This window comes from Sinocyclocheilus anshuiensis, unplaced genomic scaffold, assembly GCF_001515605.1.
Source record: "Sinocyclocheilus anshuiensis isolate Anshui unplaced genomic scaffold, SAMN03320099.WGS_v1.1 scaffold918, whole genome shotgun sequence".
NCBI lineage: Eukaryota > Metazoa > Chordata > Actinopteri > Cypriniformes > Cyprinidae > Sinocyclocheilus > Sinocyclocheilus anshuiensis.
Window position 1 is genome coordinate 583,809 of NW_015540946.1, and position 20,257 is coordinate 604,065.

Here is a 20,257-nt window from a genome sequence, read left to right on the forward strand (position 1 = left end):
ATCCTGTAGTTTTTACAGGAAAAAAAAATCTGGCAGATGTGGTTGCCAGAATAATTCTGTAAAAATGTAAACGAGCAACCTGCAAATATTATAATTGAAAACTGTAATTTATAAAGCAAAAAATTTTTTTTTTTTTAAATCACATTTTAAACTGGTAAATCCAGCAGCCATTTTCTGTTGAATTATGGCCACCGTGTTACAAAAAAAAAAAAAAAATTGTAGCCTTAAAATATTGACAGCCACCATAATAACACAGGTGGTAATTAACAGTATTCAGTATTAAAGATATTTTGCAGTGTTTTACCGTTAAAATTACAATCATTTTTTACAGTGTATGGATGGAATATTGAACAATTTTGTGAATTGATCTTCATGAAGAATGTCATTTTTCAGGCTTCTGAGCAGATGTCTTTTACATGTCCTGATGAGAAAGGTGTTGTTTTGATGCTCGGTCGCTCTGTTGTGTGGTCTGGTCAGCGTGGTGCTGTTTCTTCTGAAATCACAGCTGCAGGCACAAGCTGTGACCCCCTCACTCTCAGTCACAGGGAGGCAAATGTCCATGAGGAAATTTTGATATGTTAGCCCTTCAAAAGACAGATAGTGTCAACAAAGACAGTGATACTTGCTGAAAAACGACATTGTGTAAAATACCAGAGGTAACTGTAGTTTCTGTTTTTCTCACAAGATCCTAACTAGGCAAAAGGTAACTGAAGAAAACTGTTTCTTGGGAAAAGGTTAGATAACACAGGTGGTAATTAACAGTATTTTACTGTAAAGATATTTTGCAGTGTTTTACCGTTAAAATTACAATCATTTTTTACAGTGTATGGATGGAATATTGAACAATTTTGTGAATTGATCTTCATGAAGAATGTCATTTTTCAGGCTTCTGAGCAGATGTCTTTTACATGTCCTGATGAGAAAGGTGTTGTTTTGATGCTCGGTCGCTCTGTTGTGTGGTCTGGTCAGCGTGGTGCTGTTTCTTCTGAAATCACAGCTGCAGGCACAAGCTGTGACCCCCTCACTCTCAGTCACAGGGAGGCAAATGTCCATGAGGAAATTTTGATATGTTAGCCCTTCAAAAGACAGATAGTGTCAACAAAGACAGTGATACTTGCTGAAAAACGACATTGTGTAAAATACCAGAGGTAACTGTAGTTTCTGTTTTTCTCACAAGATACTAACTAGGCAAAAGGTAACTGAAGAAAACTGTTTCTTGGGAAAAGGTTAGCTGTTTGCTTTCACTGGTTAGAGAATTGATTGGCATAAAAACAGGGCAGAGCTGGTGATGAGCTGTGAGCATTGTTATTTCTGCTTCCTTGACTTCTCATTCTGCATATTTTCCAGCTGAGGGTGTGCGTGTATATGCATGAGAATATGTGCCTGTGTGATTTGTAATATCAGAAGAGCTGCTAGGCTAATTTTCCATTCCCTTGATCTGATTGGAAGGCACTAAAATCTGGTGAGGACCATCTGGAAAGTACCTGTATTTATGAGAGTATAACAAGAACGGAAATGCCCATGTGGCTTGCTTTAAACACCAGTTCCGGTTCAGTTCAGATTTTTGAGTGTGTTTTTTAATTCATTGCTGAATTCTTATGGTGAGGGATGCTATTGATCAAGACTAGGAAGAGAAGGGGTTGTTTTGGAGAGCACAGTGGTGGCATTCCGTTTGGGCTTGAACCAGCAACCTTTCAAAAACCAGCATACTTTCTAGCCCTGCAGTTGTTGAGTTTGGAGTGTAGTTCTACAGAGATAATGTTGGAGGTAGTGCTGGGATAGGTTTCAGGTGATGTGTGAACCATGGTGGTGTTTCTTGAGTAGTTTTAGGAGTGGTTTTGGATTAGTGTGGTGATCAGTGTGTGACTTATTCAAAGCCTTTCAGGGGTTAATCCAATTTTATTTGTTAATCATAATTTTCTAGGTGCAATCGCTTGAGGTTCATCTTGAGCAACCCAGGTTTGACCTAAAGTGCCACTGGTGCAGTTACTGTAGCTAACGTCAACTCCCTTACACATTTTAAATTCTAGACCAAAGGTGCGGTCACATTCAGTGAAATTTACACAGATAAAAAGGCCTATTGTCGATTGTCTAAGGCGTAACAATGTATGAAGCACAGGTCACACAGAAGTAAGTTTCAACCCAATCAGCTTTCTGTTGGTCACCGTGGCAAATCTGCATGACCAACTTGAACCCGCTGTGAAATCTTGTTGGGTGAATTTCTGTTGAAATGGTTGGATTTTAAACATTTGAAGAACAACAGTAAATGTTGACCGTACCTTAAAGGGGCTTTATATATATATATATATATATATATATATATATATATATGTTTCTTGGGAAAAGGTTAGCTGTTTGCTTTCACTGGTTAGAGAATTGATTGGCATAAAAACAGGGCAGAGCTGGTGATGAGCTGTGAGCATTGTTATTTCTGCTTCCTTGACTTCTCATTCTGCATATTTTCCAGCTGAGGGTGTGCGTGTATATGCATGAGAATATGTGCCTGTGTGATTTGTAATATCAGAAGAGCTGCTAGGCTAATTTTCCATTCCTTTGATCTGATTGGAAGGCACTAAAATCTGGTGAGGACCATCTGGAAAGTACCTGTATTTATGAGAGTATAACAAGAACGGAAATGCCCATGTGGCTTGCTTTAAACACCAGTTCCTGTTCAGTTCAGATTTTTGAGTGTGTTTTTTAATTCATTGCTGAATTCTTATGGTGAGGGATGCTATTGATCAAGGCTAGGAAGAGAAGGGGTTGTTTTGGAGAGCACAGTGGTGGCATTCCGTTTGGGCTTGAACCAGCAACCTTTCAAAAACCAGCATACTTTCTAGCCCTGCAGTTGTTGAGTTTGGAGTGTAGTTCTACAGAGATAATGTTGGAGGTAGTGCTGGGATAGGTTTCAGGTGATGTGTGAACCATGGTGGTGTTTCTTGAGTAGTTTTAGGAGTGGTTTTGGATTAGTGTGGTGATCAGTGTGTGACTTATTCAAAGCCTTTCAGGGGTTAATCCAATTTTATTTGTTAATCATAATTTTCTAGGTGCAATCGCTTGAGGTTCATCTTGAGCAACCCAGGTTTGACCTAAAGTGCCACTGGTGCAGTTACTGTAGCTAACGTCAACTCCCTTACACATTTTAAATTCTAGACCAAAGGTGCGGTCACATTCAGTGAAATTTACACAGATAAAAAGGCCTATTGTCGATTGTCTAAGGCGTAACAATGTATGAAGCACAGGTCACACAGAAGTAAGTTTCAACCCAATCAGCTTTCTGTTGGTCACCGTGGCAAATCTGCATGACCAACTTGAACCCGCTGTGAAATCTTGTTGGGTGAATTTTGTATATGTGTGTGTGTATATGTGTGTGTGATGTGTAGTGCAAAAAATCCTATTCTAATTGAGCATTTTTATCTAATTTTCCAGTAAAAATATCTAAAAGTTGTTAAAACCAGATGAATTTACTTGAGAAGCAACAATGCATAAGATATTAAGACTTGTTTTTATAGATTATATCTTGAATATTAGTGTCTTTAGGTATAAACAAGTGAAACATAATCTGTCAAAAGGCCTAATTAAAGTAAAAAAATATATACTTTTTAGATACTGATACAAATGCACAGGGTTTGAGCAGCCTACTATACTGTTGCTATAGCAGCCTCCTCAGGTAAACCCGATTTCAGTTAAAGTGTTTACACAAATGTTGTTTGAAAACTTAAGACTAAATTAGGGGGTCAGACCCCACCATAAATCACATCTTGTTGGGGATAATCTTAGGATAGTATTAGAACTAGATATACTCCGATACTGAATTTCTCTGTCGATAATGATAGCCGATTATTCAGAATGATATCTGCCAATACCGATGCTGATAGTTTGATTTTCTTAAGGAAAAAAAACTCTCCTAACCAATGCTGTTAACTGCAGGGAACCCTATCATTTGGCACATTTCTATAATATTAAAGGTTAAAACTAACAGAGCTATTATAGTCAACAGTTACTTATTTTCAGAAATCATAATTACACTCATAAAAAATGTAAATGTCTTGTTTACAACTCATTTGCACATAGTCTTAATAAATACCTGTCTTCATGCCAGATTTATTCAAAGATAATTCTAAGTAAAAAAGCTCATCTTTAGTGTTGTTTTATAGCTAACTAATGAACTGTGAACAGTGGATAACTTTGCTGAGGTAAATGCCACGTTAAGTGACATGCTGTTCACAATCTGTTTTATTGGCATCTTTCCGCAGTTGAAACACTGATTGAGCGATTACATAATACATGATACATTTTGGTAAGCTATAATGTATCTTTCAACATACCTTCTGATGTTCATTCATGTTTATTTTGCGCTATAACTTATTAAAGTTGAAGAGACTTACGCTCCGCGCTGCTGCTTGAACTGAGGTGCTACAGGGATCTGTCACATCACATTTAAAAGCGTCAACATGGCATTCATTTTTTGAATTTCATGATGTAATGTACAGGATTTGAAAGCTGAGACTTTGTTTCTTATCAGAAGCAAGAAAGCATCGCGATTATTGGATGGGAGGAACGCTACAGATAATGTTTGGTGTAGAGAAAAGATCTGGCAACCCTGGCTTGAACTACGGATGATTCATAGGGTCAAATATAGCCTGCTTTAATATTGTTATTTTTAACTGTTAATGTTGTCACGTTAATTTGGACAGCTATAAATTCAACAGAGAGATTTTCTTCACACACAGTAGTTGCAGTCTGACATTTTTCCGCCGCCTTTTGATTGACAGGATATAATCGGCCCTGATCATTGGCTGATTTTGAAATAAATTGATTTTATCAGCCGATACGGATTATTGGACAATACATCTGTGCATCTCTAGTTAGAACCATGCTTTTTTTCGCTTAAACAGAATTCACATTTCATACGAAAAGTCTCTTGCCCCTGTAGAATCTTAAGATTTTTCAATAAGAGTTTATTTGATTGGCAGGTAAAGAGAGTCTACCCATGCTTATGCTCATAATCGCTATGCTAATGACAGGGTGTTATTCACAAGGAGGTGAAAGCGTAGGCTAGAGTCTCTCTTTGAGAGAGGCCGACACAGGTTAAGAACAAAAACTTCAGACGTCATTATAACACTCCTGTTGAGAGATCTATTCAATGTGTGTCTGCTTTCGTTTGTATAACCACAGAATGTAGCCAGTATGTTAAATCACAGTCTTTGATTTTTGTTGAATAGCAGCATTAGGCCCTCAGTATATGTCCAGTCAATTAGAGGTTACCTGACTGAACCAAGCTGGACTAAGCTTTACTTTAGATCATTGTATATTACAGAAAACCGCAAAATAGTCTGTTCTCGATATCTCGTCAAATGACCCATGACCTCTGCTCACTCTTCATATGATGAGCGATCAAACACAGGCAAATTTTTCCAAGAAATGTGCTGGATTTCTGGTGAGCGCTGCACCTCGATTGAACGGCTCCCTGTGTCATGCTAAACGAGATGGTTTCTAATAATTATGGTAATTACCTTTTAAGTAGCCAAGCCTGAGACCATTAAAACGTTCTTACATAAATATGAAACGGCGCTGCAACGTGTGCTGTGGTTTTGAGCTGCGGAGCAGACAGCTCCTGTGGTCCTGCATGCCCACTCAAACCTTTCTGCTCAACAACCCCCTGCCCTTTATTCACACATACACATGCAGACAGTTGGACATAAATCTCTCCCTTCATCCATAGATTATATCTTGAATATTAGTGTCTTTAGGTATAAACAAGTGAAACATAATCTGTCAAAAGGCCTAATTAAAGTAAAAAAATATATACTTTTTAGATACTGATACAAATGCACAGGGTTTGAGCAGCCTACTATACTGTTGCTATAGCAGCCTCCTCAGGTAAACCCGATTTCAGTTAAAGTGTTTACACAAATGTTGTTTGAAAACTTAAGACTAAATTAGGGGGTCAGACCCCACCATAAATCACATCTTGTTGGGGATAATCTTAGGATAGTATTAGAACTAGATATACTCCGATACTGAATTTCTCTGTCGATAATGATAGCCGATTATTCAGAATGATATCTGCCAATACCGATGCTGATAGTTTGATTTTCTTAAGGAAAAAAAACTCTCCTAACCAATGCTGTTAACTGCAGGGAACCCTATCATTTGGCACATTTCTATAATATTAAAGGTTAAAACTAACAGAGCTATTATAGTCAACAGTTACTTATTTTCAGAAATCATAATTACACTCATAAAAAATGTAAATGTCTTGTTTACAACTCATTTGCACATAGTCTTAATAAATACCTGTCTTCATGCCAGATTTATTCAAACATAATTCTAAGTAAAAAAGCTCGTCTTTAGTGTTGTTTTATAGCTAACTAATGAACTGTGAACAGTGGATAACTTTGCTGAGGTAAATGCCACGTTAAGTGACATGCTGTTCACAATCTGTTTTATTGGCATCTTTCCGCAGTTGAAACACTGATTGAGCGATTACATAATACATGATACATTTTGGTAAGCTATAATGTATCTTTCAACATACCTTCTGATGTTCATTCATGTTTATTTTGCGCTATAACTTATTAAAGTTGAAGAGACTTACGCTCCGCGCTGCTGCTTGAACTGAGGTGCTACAGGGATCTGTCACATCACATTTAAAAGCGTCAACATGGCATTCATTTTTTGAATTTCATGATGTAATGTACAGGATTTGAAAGCTGAGACTTTGTTTCTTATCAGAAGCAAGAAAGCATCGCGATTATTGGATGGGAGGAACGCTACAGATAATGTTTGGTGTAGAGAAAAGATCTGGCAACCCTGGCTTGAACTACGGATGATTCATAGGGTCAAATATAGCCTGCTTTAATATTGTTATTTTTAACTGTTAATGTTGTCACGTTAATTTGGACAGCTATAAATTCAACAGAGAGATTTTCTTCACACACAGTAGTTGCAGTCTGACATTTTTCCGCCGCCTTTTGATTGACAGGATATAATCGGCCCTGATCATTGGCTGATTTTGAAATAAATTGATTTTATCAGCCGATACGGATTATTGGACAATACATCTGTGCATCTCTAGTTAGAACCATGCTTTTTTTCGCTTAAACAGAATTCACATTTCATACGAAAAGTCTCTTGCCCCTGTAGAATCTTAAGATTTTTCAATAAGAGTTTATTTGATTGGCAGGTAAAGAGAGTCTACCCATGCTTATGCTCATAATCGCTATGCTAATGACAGGGTGTTATTCACAAGGAGGTGAAAGCGTAGGCTAGAGTCTCTCTTTGAGAGAGGCCGACACAGGTTAAGAACAAAAACTTCAGACGTCATTATAACACTCCTGTTGAGAGATCTATTCAATGTGTGTCTGCTTTCATTTGTATAACCACAGAATGTAGCCAGTATGTTAAATCACAGTCTTTGATTTTTGTTGAATAGCAGCATTAGGCCCTCAGTATATGTCCAGTCAATTAGAGGTTACCTGACTGAACCAAGCTGGACTAAGCTTTACTTTAGATCATTGTATATTACAGAAAACCGCAAAATAGTCTGTTCTCGATATCTCGTCAAATGACCCATGACCTCTGCTCACTCTTCATATGATGAGCGATCAAACACAGGCAAATTTTTCCAAGAAATGTGCTGGATTTCTGGTGAGCGCTGCACCTCGATTGAACGGCTCCCTGTGTCATGCTAAACGAGAGGGTTTCTAATAATTATGGTAATTACCTTTTAAGTAGCCAAGCCTGAGACCATTAAAACGTTCTTACATAAATATGAAACGGCGCTGCAACGTGTGCTGTGGTTTTGAGCTGCGGAGCAGACAGCTCCTGTGGTCCTGCATGCCCACTCAAACCTTTCTGCTCAACAACCCCCTGCCCTTTATTCACACATACACATGCAGACAGTTGGACATAAATCTCTCCCTTCATCCCATCTTCCTCTCTCCTCTATTCATCTCTGGTCCCTTCTGCACATGACAGACCACAGCTGGCTTTGAGTTCTGTCCCCATTACTCCCCGTATTTTCTTTCTTTTTGTTTCGCATTCACATGCTGTCACACGCGCGCACACACACACACACACACACACACACACAGACAGACACAGAGCAATTATCAAAGGCAATGAGACAGTTAGGTTGGGTTGATGGATTGTCTATTATAAAGTTGCAGGAATAGAAAGACCTGAGTATGGGAGTATTTGTATGAGTGTTATGAGTTTCATCTTTCGGTTTCATCTTTCTGATTGTTTGGGGAATGTTAATGGAGTTGTAAACAAATGATTTATTTTTCCATTTAATCTGGTCAATAGTAAAGCAAAGCAAATCACATCAGAAATCATGGTATTGATCTCACTCGTGGATTAAATTAAAATACGAATACAATACATTCAAAATATATATTTTTAATGGTATTCTGCATTGTTACCTTTGCATTACCATCAACAGGCTGAGGCTATCACTTGTCCACTATTCATTCTTGCATTATGATTTGCTAGTGAATGTTTTTTTTTTTTTTATTAAAAGTGGTATTTCATAATCCACATGCACATCTAATTTTTGAGTTGAATGGGTAAACAGATTCTGCTTTAAGGAGCTTTAATATGAAACTGGCTACTTAAAGGAATTGTTCTATTTCTTTAATTATTGAACGTTTTGTATCATATCATATATCATATCATATCATATCAGCTCAACCAAGGCTGCATTTAATTAAAAATAGTTAAAACAGTAATACTGTAAAAATATCATTACAATTAAAAACATCTGTTTTAATCTTTTTTAAAGTATAATTTATTCTTGTGATGGCATAGATGAATTTTAAATAGTCATTACTCCAGTCTTCGGGTCACACTCACATAATCCTTAAGAAATCATTCTAATATGCTGCTTTTGTGCTTAAAGGGTTAGTTCACCTCAAAATGAAAATTAGGCTGCGTTTTACTCACCCCCCGATGCATCCTAGGTGTATATGACTTTCTTCTTTCAGACGAATCCAGTCGGAGTTATATAAAAAATTGTCTTTGATCTTTCAAGCTCTATCGTTGTACTCAGCGGGTGTTGCATTCCTTCTGTCCAAAAGACGTGAAATAAAAAGCACCCTTCCACAAAAAAAAAGTGTCTCACACAGCTCCGGGGGGTGAACAAAGGCCTCCTGTAGCGAATCGATGCATTTTTGTAAGAAAAATATCCATATTCAAAACGTAATAATCACTTTAATCTAGCTTGCGCCAACAGTTGTACACAGAAGCAGTTCCGGGAGCATGACGTATGAGGTCAGCGCTGCGCATCAGTGGTGGCAGGGGGTCATGCTGACTCATTCCTGAGGATCAGTGTTTGGCTGGTTAGCATGGCCCAATTATCCAGAACTACACCATCCAAGCCAAAAAAAAAAAAAAGTATTTTTAGACATGTATTGTGACTTTTTTTTGTACAAGCAACATAAGGTTTTGTTATTTGCCAATTTTATTTTCAAATGTGCCCTTAAAAGCATGAAATTAATGTTTTCTGTCTGCTGCCTTTGACAGCAAAGCTCAAGATAGTTGCCAGTGGAGAGTTTGGTTATGTGTGCATTCTTGTGGTGCCATCAGCCAATCAACACTGTCATTTCCACAATTTGGTTGAACCACTTTAGACGTCTGACAAAAAGCAAGTCTTGAGTGTTTTGTTTGGTGTTTTCAGTCACATTTGCATCGGTCAAAAGTTTGAGGCTACATGAAAAGAGCAAATAATCACATGCAAGATCTCGAGTAAAAATTAAAAAGTGTTTAATAAGACTTCTCACTGGAGGTCTTGGAGAGGAATACTGTAAGGTTAACTTCTGCATGAGCTTATGTGCATCTGTTAGTCTGTATGTTTGTCACTGTAAACAATATGTTTGCAGAAGACTGATTATCTACAATTGAATTAACAAGAAATACATATGGAGACATAAATCAGGCATTATGGTTGGTGACTGTTTGTAACTAGTAGATCAATGTATAATGTGTAACTATATCAATGTCAATGTGTAAAGATATCTGAGATTTGGTCTGCAAATTGCATATTTATCACATAAACGTGCTGTAATGACCAAGTACATTCTTTTGAGTAGGTAGAAAGTATGCCAGTATTGGGACATACTGAGTCGTAAAATTTCATTTTTTCATCCACGTACATCTTTATCATAGACTGATTAACTAGAATTTTTAGGTTGCTCCCAATTTATTTATTTTTTTATTTTTTTGCAATGATTTTTGGGCACTAATTGTAATCTCATTATTTAGGATGGATGGTGCATAATAAATATACATTTGTTAAGCAGTATTTTGTCATTTTCAAGTAAAAAAAATAAATAATAATAATAATTACTTGAGGTGCAAAACTGTATTAGATTTGTTCTTAAATTATTTGTATTTTTCCCAACACACTGTTTCAAACAAGAAAAAAACGAAATGCTAATGGGGGTAAGAAAAATAAACTTAATTGAAAACAAGTCTTGATATCTTAAGGATGTTTAACTATTTTTAATGGAAAACAAGCTAAAAATAAAATTAATCATTTTTGCAGTGTTGGGTTTAGTGCAGGGTTATTAATAGCTGTATGTAGCTGTATGGCTGTATTTGTAGCTGCAAGTGTTTTTACAGATTTGGCTACAGTAATGGCCAAATTGACAGTGATAAGAGCAGGCCCTTTGGGAACTGGTATGTACAATACTTGCCTGCAGATTCTGTTTGACATGTACCAGATTTGAAATATGGTGTTTTCAGTTTAATATTTTAGCCTGTAACCTTTTTGCATTTGATGGTAGTAGAAAATACTTGTTTACTGTGCCACAACAGCCCTGGATGTTGTTTGTGTTTTTCAACTGGGTGTTCTGACACTCCAATAACATCTTGGAGGTCATTGCAGTTTTTAAAACATCACGCATGTAGTTATGATGATCTGACTTAGTATGCGATAAAAGACATCAGCAGTGATTAATCGTTACTGTTAGTCTTAATGTAACATATTGGCAGAAAGCCTCACAGTCACAGCAGGGGTTCAAGTACAGATGTTAGGCACACACACACACACACAATGACCCAGTAATTGGAATAATACTAAATCCCATGACTCCACAGCTGATCTGAGCTCAAATTGCTTGCAGCTGAGTACACTCCTGCTGGATCGGTTTGGTTTGTGTTGCTGGCTTGTCTTTGGGTGTGCTTGAACAAACTCAATTCCTACTCAAACAGTCACATTTTAATGAAATGGCAGTAATGAAAGTTTTATAAACTGTTTGGATGCAAACCGCATGGCAAATAATCAGCTGTTTCCATGGATGTTTGTTTCTATTATCTAACTGGCTCTTAAACATGTAAACAGTCATACATATGTATGACAACAGAAACAATTTGTGCACACCAATTTACAAAGTCACTGTCTGGAAAAATATGCAGAAATTGTACTGAAGAAATGAGAAACGATAGTTGAAAAACTGAAAGTGACGTGTCCCATACTCGGAATTTGTGCTCTGCATTTAACCAGTCCAAGTGCAAACATACAGCAGTGAATAGTGAACAACACACACACACACCTGGCGCAGTGGGCAGCCATTTTTTGCTGTGGTGCCCGGGGAGCAGTTGGGGATTCGATGCCTTGCTCAAGGGTCTCACCTCAGGTGTGGTATTGCAGGTGGAAAAGAGCTCTAGTCATTCACTCCCCCCACCTATCCCTGCCGGTACAGAGACTCAAACCTGTGACCTTTGGGTTACAAGTCTGACTCTCTAACCATTAGACCACGACTGCCCCTAAATCAGCCGATAATCAGGGATGATCATATCCTGTCAATCAAAAGGGGGCGGGAAAACATGTCGGACAGCAGCTTACGTTAAAAAATTGTTTTTCTTGTGTTGGATTTAGAGCTGTAATCAATCATTAACACAGCGCTGTTAACACTGGTTCTATGAATCACCGTTAGTTCAAGCCAGGGTTGCCAGATCTGCAGTTTTTCCTTTGCTAAGCATTATTTGTAATGCGCCTCCCATCCAATAATCACAAAGAGCTTTGTGGTTTAATACTGCTGATAAGAAACAAAGTTTAGCTTTCAAATCCTGTACATTTTATCACAAATTTCGAACATAATAAATGGTGTTTATTATAGAGTAGTAGAGGGAGCTTATTTAATTATATTTGTATGTTTGAATAAGTCTGTCAAGAAGACAATTTTTTATGAAAACTACCTTATGTGCAGTTGAGTTTATGTGTGATTATTATATCTGAAAATAAATAGCAAATGCCAAATGAGAGGGTTCCCTGTATTGTTTACAGCGTTAATTGGGAGGGATTTTTTTTCCTTAAGAAAACTAAGCTACCGGTATTGGCATCAGTTTCAGCAGATAGCCTATCATTCTGAATAATTCGTATTTCTTGTGTTGGATTTAGAGCTGTAATAAATCATTAACACAGCGCTGTTAACACTGGTTCTATGAATCACCGTTAGTTCAAGCCAGGGTTGCCAGATCTGCAGTTTTTCCTTCGCTAAGCATTATTTGTAATGCGCCTCCCATCCAATAATCACAAAGAGCTTTGTGGTTTAATACTGCTGATAAGAAACAAAGTTTAGCTTTCAAATCCTGTACATTTTATCACAAATTTCGAACATAATAAATGGTGTTTATTATAGAGTAGTAGAGGGAGCTTATTTAATTATATTTGTATGTTTGAATAAGTCTGTCAAGAAGACAATTTTTTATGAAAACTACCTTATGTGCAGTTGAGTTTATGTGTGATTATTATATCTGAAAATAAATAGCAAATGCCAAATGAGAGGGTTCCCTGTATTGTTTACAGCGTTAATTGGGAGGGATTTTTTTTCCTTAAGAAAACTAAGCTACCGGTATTGGCATCAGTTTCAGCAGATAGCCTATCATTCTGAATAATTCGTATCGGCTGAGAAATTTAGTATCACTGCATCCGTGTTGATAATAATTCTATATTTTTTGTTTGTTGAGCACCAAATCAATATATTAGAATGATTTCTGGGGGATCTTGTGATGCTGAAGATGATTTTAAATTGTAATAAAAATGTAACTAATATTTACCGTATTTTTTATCAAAAAAATTCAGCTTTGGTAATCGTGAGAGACTATGAGTACACCAGCTTGTCACTGGGGCAGTACCCTCAAAGATACCTCCGCTGTACCCCTTAACATCAGTTGGAAATGTATTTGTGCCCTGAAGGATATAGTGTTAGTACAACTTAACATACAAAAGGTTACAGCCAATGAACCTTTGAGGGTGCTAGTCAAGTGACAAGCTCTTGTACCCCTAAAGATACCATTTTTGCACATTTTTTTTCAATGGTGCTGTGTGTATGAACTGTATGTGCACATGATTCTCCTTTTCATTTGTCAGTTATCTTTCTGATGATTGTTGATTGGGAGAGTAGGAAGAGTTAGGGTATGAGAATATAATTTGTGATATAAAGCAATATAAACCATGTTCTAATTATTTAAGTACATCTGTCACACACGTGAGCATGTTCAGAATGAGCAGATTCCACTGTGGTGACTGCTGTCATGACCTCTGGCGCTCTGTGCTGCCGACACGGTTTGGTCTCAAAAAGAGCAGCACACAACGCCCCTGAAGGCAAAGCCAGACCCACTGAACCTCAAACATGCACTAACAGCTACAGTTGCGATTGTAGCGATAGTTGACCCAACAATTAACATTCTGCCATCGTTTACTCACCCTCGAGTTTTTCAAAACCTGCATGATTGATTTTTTTTTTACCGTAGAACACAGAAGGAGATATTTAGCTCAATGTCAAGGCTGTTTTTCTCCACAGAATATAGAACTATTAATTTGTGTGAAGAACAAATTGAAATGTTATGCACATGTTTATGAAATCAATGTTTTTAAGACCTGTTCACAACAAGACAAATATTTGGTGCATAAATTTGGAGCAATGATAGACTTTTTTTCCATTGCACTGTGAAGAAATCAGGCCAACCAGTGAGAACTGTGTTTTTGGTCACATGCCCAGCTGCTATTACATAAAAACTACAACTTGGTGGTGCTCACAAACAGACATTGCAACATTGAATAGCAGACAAAGAATCCTAAACTCTTATCAAGTGGGTGTCATAAAATGAATTTTGCACAGTGCTTTGTTTAACAGGGTAAACAGGGTATTTCTGATTTTCTGTCAGCGCTACCTACTGTTAGAGAGTGAATTTGCGTTTTCATTCAGCCCCTCTGGCATTTACGCATTGATCTGAAGAGACAAATCACGGAATAACTTTTCATTTGTGTTGGTATGAAAGGCCTTTATTCTGCCATTTTGACCAGGTCTCTCTTGAAAAAGAGATTTTAATCTTAAGAGATTACCTGTTAAAATAAAACTTTTACAAAAACAATGTTTTTTTTATTTTTTATTTTTTTTATAATTTTGGTGAAAGAGAAACCTCAAAATTCTGTCATATGGGTTTGGAATGACATGAGTCAATGATTACAATTTTCATTTTTAGTTTAAACAATCCTGTTTTAAACCATAACTTGAGGTTTCACTTATTTCACTGACACAAACGCAATGTAATATAACATATGTTCTTGGTTTGGTAATGCTTTGGTGTATAAGTAGCATATTTATATAAGTGTAAATATCAAACAATACTGCTCGGACATACTACTAGAGATATATACAGGTTTTTTCATCCATGAAGAAGAGAACGCACATGTGCACACAGAACATATTCACTGTCAGCATGTCACCAACAGTGCAGAAGACAAACAGGTTTTGTGTCGCATTAGGTCTGAGTGAGATGAAACGGCTGTGTGGAAAAGGTAGGAGAGTGAAGAGGACAGCTGAGAGCCTGACAGGAAGAGCCTGGTTAAGTTATCAAATGTTATCAGTACTCAATTGCATTGAGTCTATCACAGATCAGGGTCCTGTTATCAAAGAATATGGCCTCATCATATGACTAATATTGTACGAGAGAAAGAAACAGCTCTGCATTCTGACAGATTCTTTGTTATAATGCATTTTTCAGTTTGTCAACAAAATGTTACTCAGTAACTATAATTATATTCAGCGGTTGGCCTTTTCAGCCTTTGTTCAGTATGAGTAAGCTTTCATTTTTGCAGAGATCCCTGTGGGGCTTAAAACAGAATTATACAATTACAGAATTAGCGGATTATAATGTTATATTCTGATGTGCATTTGTGTCAGAAAATACCAGCTTCATTGATTTGCGTGTCTTTGTACCGTAGGCTTGACTATACTGATGCCGTGGACACACTAGACTTTGAGCAGGAGAAATATCTATGGATACTGCGTCTTTTTAAACAAACATAAATTCAACATATAGCAAATTATAATAGATCCAAACTGTAAAAATATACAATCTACCCAACTTTACTGCAGCTTTACAATTTGCATTTTAATTCAGCTAAGAGATCATGGTGTGATTTATCATATATCTTAACGTGATATGAATTCGCAGATCAGAGTTCACTAAACTTGATCTTTGGAATTCGCATGAGCTTGCATTTCTGATCTCATGCAATTGCGTGTGTATCAGTTGAAATCAATGGGGAATGCCCCAAAATGTCTTCAGAAATATAGTGAAACGTCGTGTCAAAAACTTGTGATGACATCGAAGTGCTCTGTACTGTTTGAATAGCTCATAATTCATGTTTGACTCCAGATCTAGTAATGTCAATAGGTTTGTGTGAAGGTTTGGGCACTATAAATTTCAATGTCTTAGTATGAAAACTATTATGTCTATTGTGTGTGTGTGAGAAAAAGATAATGGTAGTTTAAACTGGCATTTTTACATTTCAGGCTTGCTTCAGCTGGCAGTAAACTGCTGGATTGACACTGGAGGATGAGAGAGACTGTGAGGGCGAATGAGGGATGAGTAGAGGAGCAGTGAGAGGGAAGGAGAGAGAGAGAGAGAGACATCTCCCTCTGGCCAAAATGAACAAGAACTAGGCCACGCTGTACCGCACCTGAGCAAAGCCAAAACGGCTGCTGCTTCTTTTTTAACTCTCCTTTAGATTTATTGAGGGAAAAAAAACACCTACTGTAACTTTATTTTTACATTAGTGGCAAAGCTCAGCGTCCTCTACTCTGACCACAGTGGTTTCTGAGGAGCTGCAAGGACGTAACTTTTTGTATGTGTGTGGCAGTGTGTTCAGTAGTTTAGGTTGCATCACTGTTGCTGAGCTCTTCTGGGTGTCAGATGTGGCCTTATAAAACACACATCTGAGCCAAATACAGATGAAACAAACAAATAGTTTTAAACAAAAGAGCCCGAGCAAATATTTGCACAAGTCTGGCATTATTTGCCACACCTGTCTGAGTCCACAGAGTAAATCAGTTGAGGTAAAATGCATGATTTCCCTCTGTTGTTTTAAACTGCTTTAATAGGTTTAATTTAATGTATTCTTATGTTTTATTTGACTCTGAACTGAACGCTTGCTTATCCTTCATAATGATTTATCAGTTTGAGTGAGTGAGAAAAAAATAGAAGCAATTCACTAAAGACCACCAAAGGTGAATACTCACCTGTGCTTTAATCCAGGGCTTCATGCCTCTGTGGTGCCTCTGCTGGCGCAATGTGTTACTGCAGCCAACCCAAAAAAGTAGGTAGGCAGTAGGTAAGCAAGAGACCGATTACTGTAAAATGCTCTCCTTTTTTGATGCAGATATGTAATGCCATTTTGTTTCTAGATTATGCGCAGTAACATTAAAAAACAATATCAGATGAATTATCTTGATAGGCTACATGACTATCAGCCTCTTAGAAATAGTCATGTTGCACGTGGAATAATTTAAAGAGAGAGGGGACTGCGTTTAGAAAAGGCTGAAGATCAAAGGAATGTGCTTAGATTAAAAAAATATATAATAATGCAAGTAAGATGTAAATTAGAGATTAAAGTGCATGCGCGCATGCATGTGTGTATATAGCCTGTGTGTGTATATATATATACATTATATGTGGGTGTGTATATATACATACACACGCACACACACACACACACTGTTATTAAATTAATTTGGCATGAAAATTTTAAATATATCCATTCAGTAGCGATGTCCGATTTAATGAATCGTTCTTTTGAGTCGGATCATTCGGTGAGCAGGTTCAAAATTCGATTTGAATCATTCGGTTCGCAAGTCAACAAATAACCGACCCATTGAACTGAGAATCGTCTCTTTCGGACGCACTTTTTAATCATTTGAAATATTTGTTGCGAATTAATTGTGTTAAAGTTATTTTAATAGAACAGAAGAACAGAAATATTCCAAATGAAGCAAGCTGAACCCAAAGAATTGATTCTCGGAATGTGTGGGATTTCTCGCTTTATACTTAAACCGTTCATCGTGGAATGGTGTAGTACAGCTGGCTGGAGAGGTTGCAGTAGGCTATAGAAAATGAATGAGATGTCGAGTGTGTGATGTATTATATTACACTACTACAAATGAAACCGCTATTGTATCACGTGGTCACCGTCCTTGTTAGGGACTGATAATTCATTCATTGATCATCAGTAATACGGATAAAGGACCGTTTGCATTCATACATGTGTATGAGAGAGGGCAACAGAGGGAGGGCAGAAAAAAGAGAAACACTCTCACTCTCTCTCTCTTTTTGTTCCCGAACGCAACGCGCGTATTCCACTCACAGATTGCGAGGCTCCGCGGCACGCGCGCACACACTCACGCACCCAGTCACACACACTCTGAACCAGCCGAGAGAGGGAAGAATGAGGAAGAACTCGCACGCACATTTCAGCTCTCACAGATTTGCTGATAAAGCATCAGATATTTGATCACTACGGGTCTGTTTGGGGGGAAAGCACGCGTGTATGGAAATTGGAGGGTTCATATAATACTCGTGTAGGTCTCTAACCTTTCCTGCATCTCCTATATAAAAACCTAAACTAATGCGAGCTGGGATACTACTGACGGCTTCCGACACGCACGTCTCCGTTAACACTTCTTCTGCCGTTTTCCCATAGACTGACTACTTCACGGAACACCGTTACGGTAAGAGCACCTTCTTTATGGTATGGGTTTACATGGAGCTTGATGGTGGCGGTATCGTAGCGTTGCACGAGGGTTAATAGGGGGGAACAGACAAACCAAGTATCACATTCATATAATCATTACAGAGAGTGACCCATTTGATAAAGAGGTGCGCTCTCGTGCCCGTCTGGTGCGGTGCGGTCCGGTCCGGTCCGGTCCGGTCCGCAGTGGCCCGCGGATGAAGATTTAACCGGCCGTTCGCCTTCACTTCGTTTTACGGGATTCTGATGTGCACGTGAAAGTTGTATTAAACCTGATCTGGTTACAAGAGCCTTTGCGCTCTATGAGCACATCGCGAAAAAAGCCCTTAAGGCAACCTTAGCCAACGTTTATCCGAACAACCCAACAAACATGGGACGTCGGCCCGACGTGCAGATCATGTCTATATTGCGTCGGTTGGTCCAGGACCGTATCTGTACGTCTAATCGACGTGCAAATCCGGTGGTATCTGGACGTCTGACTACGACGTCCCTTGGACGTAGAAATGCAGTTCAAAATTTGAACGTCTGACTAGGAGTTTTTTTTGGACGTCTGTGAACGTCTGACTAGGAGGTTTTTTTTGGACGTCTGTACAACGTGCAGAACAAGTTCAGGAAATCGACGTAAGAACTTTTTATACAAATAAACATGACAAAACAATCCTGTGAGTTCTGATTTAAAAAAAAAAAATTAAACATCACGTCTATTTTTTATGAAACATGTAGGTGTTAAAATAGTGTAATATTTAAATGTTTAAAATGTGTCCATTTAACTTTTTTTATGAGTGGTATGTTTCACTGAGACATTGACAGAAACAGCAGTTTTCATCTATGTGTGATGTATTAGATCTATTAATTAAATATAATTAATTAAATTAAATAAATTTAAAATAAAATAGATTAAGTTAAATAGATTTAAAGAGATAAATAGAATTAAATGTAATAGATAAAAAGATTGAGACTGCAGTTGACTTTATAAGATGTTGAAAATACGTCCAACAATGACCACATCTGAACTTAATTTTAACCTCTTAAAGATGTCCTGTGGACGTCCAAAAGACGTCATAAAAACTTTCATTCTGGCTCTTCAGGGGACGTCATTTCAACGTCCGAAAAAGACGTTGAAATGACGTCGTTTGGACGTACCTTTGCTCAGTGGGAATAAGAGCACCCAAATAAGAAATTATGCGTGTCCGCATCGCCTAGGTTGTGGGATAACCGATGTTTCATCAGTGGATGGGGTAGAGGTGCTGAATGAGAGCAGTAGGTTGCGGTAGATGTGAATGAGGGTGAGCAAGATTTGAGCAGTGCTGAGTTAAAGCGCTCTGTATTCGGTTCTTTTGCATTTCAGATCGCTAAACCGAGGTTAAGCGATCGTTAAAGCTAATGGAATTCGTATGATTAAATAATTATGTAGGCCTATTAAAAGCTAAGTGGTTTTAGTTTCTTATGAATGTGTGAGTAACGTCTGCAAGCTTTTGCTGTGCACTATGCCCATTGATGACTGCAGATATGAGTGTGTGTGAGACACTGTGGGTGTGTGTCCATGCATACGTTTTGCACCATGATAAGTGTTTCTTCTTCTTGCCTCAGGGGCCGATTGCCACCCTTTGTCTGATGATGCATTTTGCATAGTTTGAAGTCAGGTCTGCTTGCTTGCAGTCAAGCACCAGTGTCCCAACCTGAACTTCATTGGATATTTTTTTATTTTTTTTGGAACCAAATGCTCTGGGCTAAAAGTAGCTCATAACTCGCCTATTTAGGAGAAAATCTTAAAAATAATGGACGTGTCAGTCCTAAATTTAGGACTCCTACATTTTTGCTCTACGAATATTTCACAAAGCGTTAGCACTAAAACTAGCTCCTAAATCTGTGAAACGTTAGGAGTAGTGAAGAGGACTCCTAAGTCACTAAGACCAAGCCACAAACTATCCTAAAATGGCTGTTGCTGGCAATCTGCCTCTGAACGTAAACAAGTTTAGAAACATTTGATGATAATGACCTTTTAAAAAAGGCATCACCTTTGGTTTTGGAGTTTACCCCAACTCCTAATTTTCCTTTGATCATATCCTTGTTTTATTAACCAGTTGGGCAAGAAGTTTTTTTTTTACGTTTACATGTATTACTGTCAGCCATGATTATTTTACTCTGTTAATTAAAAGGCTGTTTATATGCATATCCGCTAATTGTTTTTGAGAAGCATACATGTAAGAGGCTGACAAT

The 20,257-nt window shown here is 37.7% G+C and overlaps 1 protein-coding gene across 2 annotated transcripts in view; it reads left to right on the forward strand.

Annotated features, from left to right (window-relative positions):
• The first annotated feature begins 17,969 nt into the window (after positions 1–17,969).
• Positions 17,970–20,257, forward strand: part of LOC107689782 (sodium/calcium exchanger 1-like) — a 99,080-nt gene continuing 96,792 nt past the window's right edge. For both annotated transcript variants that reach the window (XM_016487929.1, XM_016487928.1), the window contains exon 1: positions 17,970–18,017. The gene's annotated coding sequence lies outside the window, so the exon portion shown is untranslated. The remainder of the gene's footprint in view (positions 18,018–20,257) is intronic.